At 35.1% G+C, this 12391-nt stretch overlaps 1 long non-coding RNA gene across 1 annotated transcript; it reads left to right on the forward strand.

The window, feature by feature from the left end:
* Positions 1-2010: 2010 nt before the first annotated feature.
* Positions 2011-10611, forward strand: LOC138920358 (uncharacterized). Its single transcript, XR_011431411.1, has 3 exons — positions 2011-2159; positions 7057-7178; positions 10512-10611. It is a non-coding gene; the product is annotated as an uncharacterized lncRNA (long non-coding RNA).
* Positions 10612-12391: the final 1780 nt, after the last annotated feature.

Here is a 12391-nt window from a genome sequence, read left to right on the forward strand (position 1 = left end):
AATAAAGTATTCCAAAGCAAACAGGAAGTAGCATCCACACCCATGAATGAAAAATTAACACTCTCTCTATACCAGTCAGAGGTCTACATTAATGGCAGTCATTGGATAAAAATATATTTCTTTACATGACTGTAAATACCAACATTAGAATCTGTATGAAAGGGCAGGGATTTTGCTTTGGAAAAACTGTGAATGCAAGCTTTTAACATAAAATTGTATCCTTGTCATTTGTAAAGTGTTTCTGTTCTATATATAGATAAATTAGGCAAATGTGATTATTTCTCAGGAAGACAAAAATGTAGGGCATAAAAATGTTAAAGAGTCTGGTATCATCGCATGAACTATTTTCTGATAATACCCAAATCAGCAAATTGGCTACCTTCAAAAAGAAACCACAGTTTTCAAAGTTTGCCAGGCTACATTTGGATATAGCAAAATGAAAGAATACTTAAAAACTAATATAAGCTAAATGTGATTGAACTAAACACAGTAATATAATACAGAGTGTTTTCTTCTCCATATGAGATTTTGGCACAGTGTGTTTTCTCATAATTAGTTTGTGGCCTTTTGTGAAATATTGGGTAAAGAATTCCCATCAATGATATAAGCTACCATATGTCATAAATACTGCAAGAATGTTACTTCGGTAAAATTGGATAAGGCCCATATGAACAGTAGCAAAAAACAGAAAATAAAAAAATTCGCCAATATAATTCTTACAAACTATATATCAAAGGGAAAAACTTATATAATCTTATAATTACATATTTAATATGTGAACTGAAGCCTCCTACCACTTAAATTAGTTCAATACCTTTTCAATGACTGTGCAATTTTAATATACTATGTAAATAGAATTCAGTCCAAAACATCGCATGACCAATTTTCCGCCTGTACTGTTTCCCAGTAAAAGAAATGAATAGAAAAATTTGATTGCAAAATATCCTATAATTTGGCAATCAATAACAGATTTGCATGACTACCTCCTCTGAGATTTTGAAGTTGCCGGTCCCTGGCAGGACAACAAGTTTTGTGTGGAAGATGGATTGCTGTCAGATATCAGCTTCAGCTCATCCAGAAATTTCACGTGGTTAAAAGACAAAACAAAAGCTATGTCTCCTTAACTCGGTATCCTATTGGTGTGAGAATTGAAGGTGGGAGGGGAGAGAAGAGGATTTTAATTGATTCTTAGAATCCAGAGGGTTGAAAAGGTCAGTTTGCAGAGTAATCAAAAATGTGCACACCAAATCTTAACCCGTGAATGAAAGAAACCTGGGTACCACTAGCACACGCTTTTTTTTTTTTTTTTTTTTACAGGGTGAAAGAACCGTTTCTATATTTAAGAAAATAGAGCACTTCAGAAGCGGACATGCTTCGAGTATTGAAATGGATTATTTGCTTTGTTCGTTTGGGAAAGTCCCTATCAATAACAGGGGTGGCTTAACTGCATTGCACTGAAAGACTAGATTGTTCATTAATAAAGAAAGGAGGAAGCTAGAATTATAAATCCCCAGGGACTCCTAGGGAGTTTTATATCAGGCAGTAATTAAATAATAGTTCATGTTGCTTTCTTTCACTGGGAATTACATCCTCTTCACCTCTTCTCTGCTAAGGCAGAGACATCCATTACGACGAGTAGCCACAACACTTGTCAGATGCAATCAGCTCCAAACAGCTGAAGGCCAACTGACGTGTACTCTCTTAAAGCAGGATTTCTTCTCCCCCCAAAGCCCACTGTCCTTTCACGTGCATGCAACAGTCAGAAGGGATCACATCACCTAATGAAGAAAAACAGAAGCATATGGTAGGAAGGGGCCTCAGCAGGAGATGGCTGAAATGCCAAGGCTTGCACATAAACAAAATGTATGCAAAAATGTGTGTTCATAGAAGCTGTCAGCCACAGCTTCAGGAAATAATAAGCCTGCAAAGGAAGACAGAGTTTTACTGTGACCACAGTTACGTAGGAGTCTGTATTTTTTAGTTTAATTTTTTATTACTCTATAAAGTGGTGCCCCAGAGCGGGCTAGTCCCAGAGAGTTAATTATGCATAAGCAGTTGCAAAGTTTGCTTTTGCGGTATAATATTGAGCCACATATTCTTCACAGTATATTTTGCTCATACCTACTGCCGACTTCCACATGACAGCTGAATTGCGAACTGTAAGTGACTTCATTGCTGCCTTTCTTTTTGCACCCCATCACTATGCAAGGGTGAAGGTTGAACTAACTTCGTGAATTCCCCCTGCCTTTGTAACTGAAATGCAGGCACTCATCTTTCCGGAGGTGTGTTAATTAATATTTTAGATGTGCATTGAGCACATTCGCCCTTATTGTTTCTTTCAAATCTGCTTCTGTGCAAAGTTAACGGACTTAATCAAAATCCTTTCTTCCCGTAATGGCTCTGATCGCGGGAACGCAGCTGTCCTGCTCCACTGAATCTTTATGATTTGCCCGTGAAAATGCACATTGTCTCCCCTTTTGACTTGTCAGCTTTTAGGTTGTGATAACAACCCTAGTGTTATCACTTTGTATAATCACTTTGACTGGAACCTTCAAACTTGCACGTCCCTTTACTGTGAACATTTTAACATTCTGTGATGATATTGTTGGAACCGGGGGATTTGTAAGAACAGAACTCAGAGACAGAGCTGTGTGATTTCTAAAATATGACTACAAGCATTTTATGTACAAATGTTGACAACAGATAAAACAAGCTATTATTCTAAAATACAAAAGTGACATGCGTTCTCCTGTGGACAGTTGCAGTTATTAAAAAATATACTGTCTTCAAGTTGAGTAAAAATGCTTTATTTTGAGTTTAAAGTTTGAACTGCATAAATAATACACCTTGTATTTTGTATTTTACATGAGAGAGAATCGTGTTTCTAATATTATATTTAAAATACATTTTCTCAAGTTTCCCATGACACCCAAGAAAAGAATACTTATTTTTTATCTAAGAAAGAAAATATATATTTATTCATTTATTTATTTTGAGGAAAATATTAAAACAGGCCACATGTTTTTAATTCATAAAAGGAATGCTTTATTGAAAAGCTGCCTGGAATTGCGGGGCTATCTTTGCAATTTAGCATTTGTCTAAAACTAGGGATGCAATTGTTTCTGCAACAAAAAATTGATGTCATAAAGTTTGGCTTTCCCAATACTCTAAATGCTTCATATCCATGTATTGATCTATTTGCTTTATTGTATGAATATAAATGACACTTGTAAGTAATTTTCTTTCCTTTGGAAATGATAGGAAGATACTTTGGTAGGCAGTGACAAAATCAGAATATCAGGACTTCTGTATTAATCTTTACTTTGAGCTGGACAATTATCTGACAGAATACCTTCCTGTCCAGTAGTCTGACTGTTGATCGTAGCATGTGTGTAAACTGTCTTCTTGGATCCTTTTTAAAAGGTTTGTTCCTCCTTTGCTCACTCGTTATTTCATCCTGAAACGTCCACTTTGAGTAATTGAGGAAATCAGAAAGCACAAGACTTGGGAATTTGCATCCTAATGAAACACACGCTCCCACACTAGCATCAACTAAATTAAAATAAAGGCAGAGTTCAAACAGGTGGCAATTAATCGTAGACTATTCAGGAACAACTGACTGAATCTCAAATTCTACCCAGTAAGGTGGGCCATGCCTTACCATACATTTTCTTTTTTGTGGACCTAGAGAATTGGATTGAGATATTTCTCCGAATCGTTTTTTCTTTTGGCTATGATTCTTTAGGTGGATCTAAGACAGCTCTGCTTGGCCCAGGATTGTCCCAAATGTCCTTTCAGCTACTTCATTACAGGGAACGGGAGAGCCAGAGAGAGCAACTTCAGGCAAAATGTTGACTCCTCGAGACGTGCCTTTGATTCCAGTGCAAAAGGTGCTCTCAGCATTCTGTTACGCCCCTGATTCATCTCTTAATGCTCAGTGTGTTAGCAAAAGCTTGGCCCTGAAGCGGCTTTTTTTTTTTTTTCTGAAGTACAGCTTATTAGACACTTCTGGCAATTTGGTTTTAAAATGTGGAATAAATAGGCTAGGTTGGTAGTGCCAGGGGGGAAACCTGTACTACACAATTACTAGAATAATTCAAAAAAGAAAAAAAAAAAGTAAAAATTTGCCTGAATATTGTGGTCATTGTGTATTCTGGTTTAAAAGAGCTTATTGTACAAATATTTTGCAAGAGGGAATAAATATTTCTGAGCAGTCTCTAGGATGGTTTTGAGTGCTTGCTTATTTTTCTCCTCTAACCCTTTAAAAAAATCTCCATGAATATTACAAAGCAGATGTCTAATAATATTTTAACACAATCAAAAACAATCAAACAAGACTATGACTTACCATGCTCAGAAATATATTCAACTTCCTAAAATTTTTATTATTAAATATTTAGCTTTTGGATAGAGCATTTCCAGATTCTTCTCAATGACCATGATCATGTGCAATACGTAACAGAACATTTAATTTATCCTTTATTAAGCAAAATAATTGAGGAAACTGAAAAGTTTTTCATGAAAAAAATATATAGTAGTAAGAATTTTGAATTAATATTGAATAGTTGAAGATTGTTTCATAAACATGAAATTCTTCCTTTTTAATTTTAATTGAAGTTATTTGGGGATACATGTGCTGGTGTTATATTTTAAATGTTAAATGTATATTGAGAACAAAGAAAGGCATGATTTTTAAGAAGTGAATTATTTGAATATAAACTTACATTTTTAACCTTATTAAAGGCAGTGTGAATGCAAATTAAACCCATCTTTTTTCTTATATTACTAGGATTGTACTATATCCTATGGAATTTGAAAACACTCAGTATTTTCATATCTTATTTGATCTCGTGAAAATGAAAAGAGTACTAATATCCAACTAGAGGCAAGTGGCAGAATCCAGCTGAACATACTTCACAAATTCCACAAAATTAAGGACTTTGCTATTGGCCAAGAAATGATGCCTCAAAATCAGCTCTAGGCAGAAATCCTTTCTCTTCTCAAAACAATATTCTACCGAAGGCAAGTCTTAGTGTGGCGTTCCAGCACAGACACACACCAGAACGTACCAAGACACATTGGATCTCTGACTGGAACTTCGTTCAGATGGAACAAATGTAACTCTTGAAATTCTTTACTTCTTATTTGCTTTACTTTTATCTTCAGTTATAAATGAAATAGAAAAAAAAGGCAAGGCATATATAAGTAGAAAACATGAGATAGTACAACTGTGAGAGATCAGTAAAACTGAGTAAATTAGAAATTGAACAAGTACATTGCTGATTCTTGGTATTGCTGGATTGTCGAAGCACCTCAGATAATATTGATTTGACTTCAGGAACATTTAGACCTTTCTTTGTTTCAATTATTTTCAAACAGGACCAAGAAAAGGACACTAAGAGCCCTCTCGCCAACCTTAGTCACCTTGATATTTCTAGATGTTCAGCAAGCTTGCTGTTACATGTCCTGTTTTACTAACATTCAGTGTACTCTGCTGCTACTTAATGATTTTTTTATTTATTGTTGAAAGTTTATGTAAAGACTTTAATGTCTAAAATATGAAAATATAAAATACAAATGAACCTCTGCATCAGAATCCAATAAGCAAAAGGAATAAACATAGTAATGTATATCCCTTAAGAAAAGGTCTGAATACAAAAACAGATTAAAAAAACATTACTTTGATTGGTAGAGTCATTCAATATATTTTATATGGAGGAGCTGACGCTAGATGCACTAAATGTGTTTAAGTATAAAAACACAAAGACCATTTGGTATCAGAAACAATATGAAACAGTATTTTACTTTGCATTTTAGCAGGAGCCTCAAAACATTTGAGGCTTCATTTATTTTTAAACTTAGGTGTTTTAAGAGTGATACTTTTGCAAAGCTCTAAATATTAGCTCTTAAAATTTATGCCTTTTATTTTCTCTAACAGCATATATTATTTGACTAGTTGACAGATATTTCAATTAGGAGAGCCTCACGTTAAAAATGATTGTTTTGATGGAGTACCTCCAGAGATTGACAGTTTGGCACTGTCTTTCAAAAGGTTTGGCATATTGCTTTCAAAACAGGCAAACAAAATCATCCACATAATCAATAATAATAATAATAATAATAAATGGAGCTGGCACAATTAATTTTCTTTATGGATTGTGGTTTCACACCCCCTACTCTTTTCCTTTGACAGGTAAATGGTTGAAGATAGAAAACTTATTATAGATTTTACATCCAGCCCATGAGGATTTTGACTGATTCCATTGAGCAGGCTCAGGTCAGCTAAGTCCTTCCCTTCAAAGCATCATGGGTGTCTCCGAGCATCATTGCAAGCTTGTCCTGGCAGTAAGCCAGGCTTCAAAAGCCTTTCAGTGCAGTCACTGACTCACTAATGGGCAACTGCAGGCTTTCTGATTTTCTTTTCGTTTCATGTGTTCATTTGACATAAATTTAATTAAACCAAATCTGGTGTTAAAGCAAGACGAGATAAAAGTGATATGTCTCAAATTAAAGAACTGTGAAAGATACAGGAAACAGAACTATGGGTTTTTTTTAAAAAAAAAACTCTGTTTCTGTAAAATATTGTCAATTTTCGTAAGCTCCCTACTTAAAGTCGGCCAAAAAAAAAAAAAAAAAAGATACTGGTATGCATTATTAAGAATAATGTGTGTCCAGGGTTAGATGAAGGTCTTGGCCCCATATTCTCTGTAGTAAAACCTTTCATAGAATTCTTATGTTGGCTTTCTTTCTCACACTTCAGGTAGTCACCTCTTCACAGGATATAAGACAAGTCTGCCCTTCTTCTGGCTACATAGCTATAGTTGTTAGACAGCTCAAAAGCATACAACAGCAGAAACATGAAAAGATCACATATTAAATATAAAAAAATCATCATTTTTCAAAGGTCTCTTTTGGTTTTTACTTAAGGCTAAAGAGGAGATTGAGAGAGTGAAAAAGATCGTGTTGCTTAAAAAGTTCCATTTAATTGCTTTGAATGTTGCTTTAGGAAACATCCAAGTTTCTCCTTTTAAAAAATCACTTTTTTCCCATTAAAAGAAATCTCAGACTAGAAACACACGACGTGAGCTAAAAGCAGTTCTGCAATCTTCCTCAAGAATGCTCAGACTGATCCTCTTCCTTCACGCAGCTGAAATGCCGCCACTTCCTAGGACCACACTGTAAGTTGCTGGATATAAAATGATTACTCTGAGTAAATACACACAAACTAGCAAGTGATTGCAGTGGCCTGTGGATAAGAATCAGAAAAACCAAAAGAATTGAGCTGGCAAATTGTGTGAGAGAAGGTAGATTTCCTCGGAGCAGGAAGCAGTGTGTGGTGTGTGGACCCTCAGCCTTTCTTGCATCCCAACTTTTGATAGTCGACCTCTTTCATTGAAAACACAGCTCAGATGCCTCCTCCCTACTCCCTTGACTTGATTACTTTCTGTAGAAACCACTAGGATTTAGACTTAGGGTTTAGGATCGTCAAATACCTCTGAAACCTCTTTCATTTAAGAGATGAAAAAATTAAGGGCCAGCAAGATTGGGTGACTTGTCCAGGGTCACACAGCCCATTGTTAGCACAGCTGAGACAAAATCCACAGCTTCTGACGCCCAGATGAAGGTTTAGGTTTAGTTTTTTTGTTTTAACACTTCGAGTGCTTCATTAGAACAAATTTTTTGGATTCTTTAAAATGAACTCTTCTTCGTATTTCCAGGTGTTTGTCATGTCTCTGACCTAAGAGAAAATATTCCGAATAGTATAGTAGAATTAAATCTATTTAAAGTTCCCAAGAGCCTGTATGTTATTCTTCCTGTAGTACTCAGGTAATAAACGGTATTCATTGGTCAATCTTTTGGTTTCAGGAATTACTAATGGGACCACTTTTAGACAATAACTTACATGGAGTAGACATTACATAGGAAAGCCCTTCAAGTCTTTAATATAATGCAGAACTAGCCCTACACCTCACCACCAACCAAGCGGAGTGATGGCCCTCAATGCAATGATTCTTTGTTTCCTTCTTAAGAAATTTCACCTTAATTTTTATTCTGGATCCAGATTGAAATAGAAAACACAGAGATTGTTATATTCCCCCTTAGATATAAACTCTCTTTTTAAAACTCCTGATTCTTTTAGGCATGGACCTAATTTTACTTACAGAGTTATCATATACTTTCTATATCTACGTCTATTCATATATCTATATGCACATTTCTAACACAGACTCTAGTTTTAATGAAGACAGTTTTAAAATGCTTAATGAGACTTTGATAAGGTCCATAATGAGAGCCTGTGTTAACACGATTTTCTCAGTTTTTGTTCGGTTTACTGAGTTCATTTATTCAACAAATATTAATTAAATCAGTACTATCCGTGATTCACTGCAAACACACAGAGAAATGGTGAACCAGCCACTGAGCGCGTAGTAATCAGTCTAACTAGCAAAGATGCTATACTTTTCTTATGGCATATATTATACATTTGAGTAATTTTACAATGTTAAACTTGACATATTATCCAAATTTTTATAATTTTACAATTCTGGAATTCATTAAGTATTTTCTTTTCATAAAGGCTGAATTCATGGTGACAGACCTCAAAGGTAGAAGTTCTATAAGATGCTAGATGATTTAACCAATTGAGTTGATGGATCAGAATGTAATTGAGAGTATTTATAAATCTCACCACTTTGAACATCTGATAGTCAAACAAATTTTAAAAAGTACAAATAAATTTCAAGCCACCAGTGTAAACCACAATTTGCAAAGATAAAGAATCATTATCATCTAATAACATAATGTCTATACAATAGTCCTCAAAAAATTTCCTTTTCTTAATTTGCTACAAACATGTGTTATCAAACATCTTTGTTAAAAAGGTAAAATATCGTAAAAAATATGCAAGATTCCCATATATTTAAAAAACTTATATTAATGCTTCCAAAATGATGTTACACAACATAATAAATTGGACGTCTCTTCAAATATTTAATAAATGAATATTTGGGGGGGTTAACTTTTAAACTTTATATATTTATCAATAAAACTAAAAACCTCAGTTGTTCTTAGCACAACATTTATGAAAGCAAGTAAAACGTAACTTTTCATGGCTAATAAACACATGTATCTTTGTGGCCGGACAAAATCTTTGAAAAGCAGAATGAAGAGTAAAGTGCAGGAAATTCTGAGTGTGTTCCCATGAAGCATTTTTTCAACATTCTCAACAGTAATAAAAGACTTCTGACAAATTAGTATCAAAGATTTCTTTGAGTACGCATGAAAAACCATCAGTTCACCACTTCTTAAAAGTGTTAAGCATATTGCTCATAACAACTGACGTGAAAAAATTGAGTTCAGCAAAACAAGTAAGAATTTCAAAAATAATCTGTAGAAATTAGGTTTTAAAAATTCCCTCTGATATTTAATCTCATTATATGGCATTGCATTTCCAATACTTAGCATTCAATTTAATGTCTTAGCGTCCATTAGTAGGCAACTAGCTCTTGAAAATGATTGAAAAGTATAGGCTGATCCTCTGCAGAACCTATTCCTCTCTTGTTAAGAATTTAGATAATATCTAAGGCTTGGTGCCTAACATCCTAAACTTTCTCAGAGTGAAATTCTGGTGCAGAATAACCCAGCACCAAACATGAAATGGCAAGTAAATTTTAAAAAAGAACAATCAATGTTTGGTAACATCTGGATGAATGATTGTCTCTGTAAGCGTATGTTCCCCACCTGGGCATCGTATTGGCCATCATATTAGATAGAGTCACCCTTGCACACAGAATTTTGTGTGGGTCACACGGCACAATTCTTCCTCCTTCTCTCCCTCCCCCCCCCCCCCTTTTCCTCTTTATTTTAGGAAAACCACAGTAAGAATGAGGAGAGTTCATGGCTGCCATATTATTAATCAAATATATTTCATTTGGTTTGTTTCCTCTCTTCTGATTGACAAAGAGCTTTGGCAAGGAATATCTTTATCACAAAGTTTTATTGATCTGTGTCTTACACTAAAGAAGAAAATCTTGGTGGAAATATAAAAATAATGCTAGGACCTAAATGCTGTAAAGCAAAGGAGTGCAGAGCCTTTTATTAAAGCCCAGACGGTTAATATTTTAACTTTTGGAGGCCATATAGTCTTTGTTGCAACTGTTCAGCTCTATTGTTATTGCACTGGTGCTGTCTTGCATAAAATTTTGATATTTTGTTTATCATCAATCTTTTTACATTAACTTTGAGTTTTAAATACCGCATTAAGGTATTATTTATCTTTATTACCGAGTTTCTGGACTCCTCCTTAAATCCTGTGCCTAAGGTGAGTGCCTCACTTGTCTTCACCCAGTTTCAGCCCTGTGTAGCTCAAAAGCAGCCACAGACAATGCATAAGTAATGCATAAGTAAATCAGCATAACTGTATTCCAACAAAATTTTATTTGTTGACACAAAAATTGGAACTTCATATTATTTTCACATCATGAAATTATATTTCTTCTTTTGATTTTCAGGAAAAAATCATTCTTAGCTTGTGAGTTGTACAAAAGCAGGCAGCCGACTCAATTTGGCCCTTAGGTCAGAGTTTGCCAACACTTCCTTTAGAAATTCAGGTATGTCTTATCTTTTTTTTTTTTAATGAGGAAGATTGGATCTGAGCTAACATCTGTTGCCAATCTTCCTCTTTTTGCATGAGGAAGATTGTCACTGAGCTAACTTCTGTGCCAATCTTCCTCTATTTTGTATGTGGGACTATACCACTAGAGTATGGCTTGATGAGCAGCGTGTAGGTCCGTGCCCAGGATCAGAACCTGCAAACCTTGGGCCGCTGAAGCAAAGCATGTGAACTTAACCACTTTACTACCAGGCTTGCCCCAGGTATATCCTATCTTTTAAAGACATTACTCTGCAAAAAATCACATTGATATTAAGAAGACTGGGAAACAATAACAGGTTTCTTAGGAGAATGAAATTATGGGTAACTGTTTCCTCTATAATGTGGTTATGTGGCTGTCAGAGTTTAAACTACTTAAAATATTAACTGATAGCTTATTTTTATAACTTGAATAATGTCTCTCTATTGGATTGCATCAGAATCTCAGAACTATGTGAATTTACTTTAGATGGATTTGCATCGAGAAGTTATTCTTGACATGAAATTTCCAAGCAACCACTGCTTAGCCCTTAGGTCAAGTGGTTTATGATTTATGGACAAGAGTGGGCACACCACAGGCACTCAGGCTATTAATCCATTGTCATTAGATGTTAATTTATAAACACATACTATATATATGTATATACGGTAGACGCGACTAGTATCTAAACATTAAAATCCTTGAATTTTTAAAAATGATTATAATTGCCCCTCAAACATGTACTACCCCTCTCTCAAACAGGAGAAGTATGCTACAGAAATGTGGAAAACAAACACAAAACATGGATTTGGGAGACATAGAAGATCTGGCTGTACCCCAAACCTGTTTCTTGAACAGATGATCAATAACTAGAATTTCTTTTCTGTGATGAGATTCTGGGAAAAGAAGAGAATCTGCTCACCATTACTTAGGTGTAGTGGGGAAAGAAATTTATCAAATCACAGAGTGAAATTTGAAACAAACTTGCTCATAAAAAGTCACAGAAAGCGGTTAAGACTCTAGTGTTAGTAGTTCTATGGGGCAAGCTTATGTGGGGCTGACTGTTTAGTTAACCACGCGGTCCCCAGCGACTTTCCCTATACAGAAATATATTTCATATTGTAAACGGCCTATTCCCCAGCATGTTTGCTTCACAAATTGTCTGTGAGTTTTGCTTTATAAGTGCATATCAAATTAAGCATAGCTTAAGTGATGCTGTAAATAAATAAAACATAAAAGATATTGCCTATCTGGCTGCAGAAGTGAATTACCACCAGATTTCAGCCCAGTTGGCACAGGGATAATGCTTTAGAGCAATTCAAGTCTGAAACATCTTCAATGATACCATTTAAGCTTGAGGTATATTGGCAGAACAAGGATGCGACTAAACTAAATTTGGCGTAAGCCACCTATTACTCATACCCTCTTTCTACTGCATTCACACTCCAATTAACAAACTGTATATGACACACACACGTATATTTATAGTTTATATTTTTCCTGTGTTGGCAACGAAACTTTTTAAGTTACTTTCTGTAAGCTGTGAGAATCTTCCATTTGAATCCACGTGGTGAGAAAAACTTGACTTCGGAAGTGGTGTGGTGTAAGGGCTTTTCCTGTTCATCCTAGAGAAGAGTTAACATTTCCACCCATGACCTCTATCCCGTTACTACTTCCCACTCATCTCACTGTGTGGGATAACGATTATCCGTATCCTTTTCACAAAAGCTAACACTCCGAAGGAGCCTCTGTGCCAAACA

The sequence above is a fragment of the Equus caballus genome, chromosome 23 (genome assembly GCF_041296265.1).
Source record: "Equus caballus isolate H_3958 breed thoroughbred chromosome 23, TB-T2T, whole genome shotgun sequence".
In the NCBI taxonomy this organism is placed as follows: Eukaryota; Metazoa; Chordata; class Mammalia; order Perissodactyla; family Equidae; genus Equus; species Equus caballus.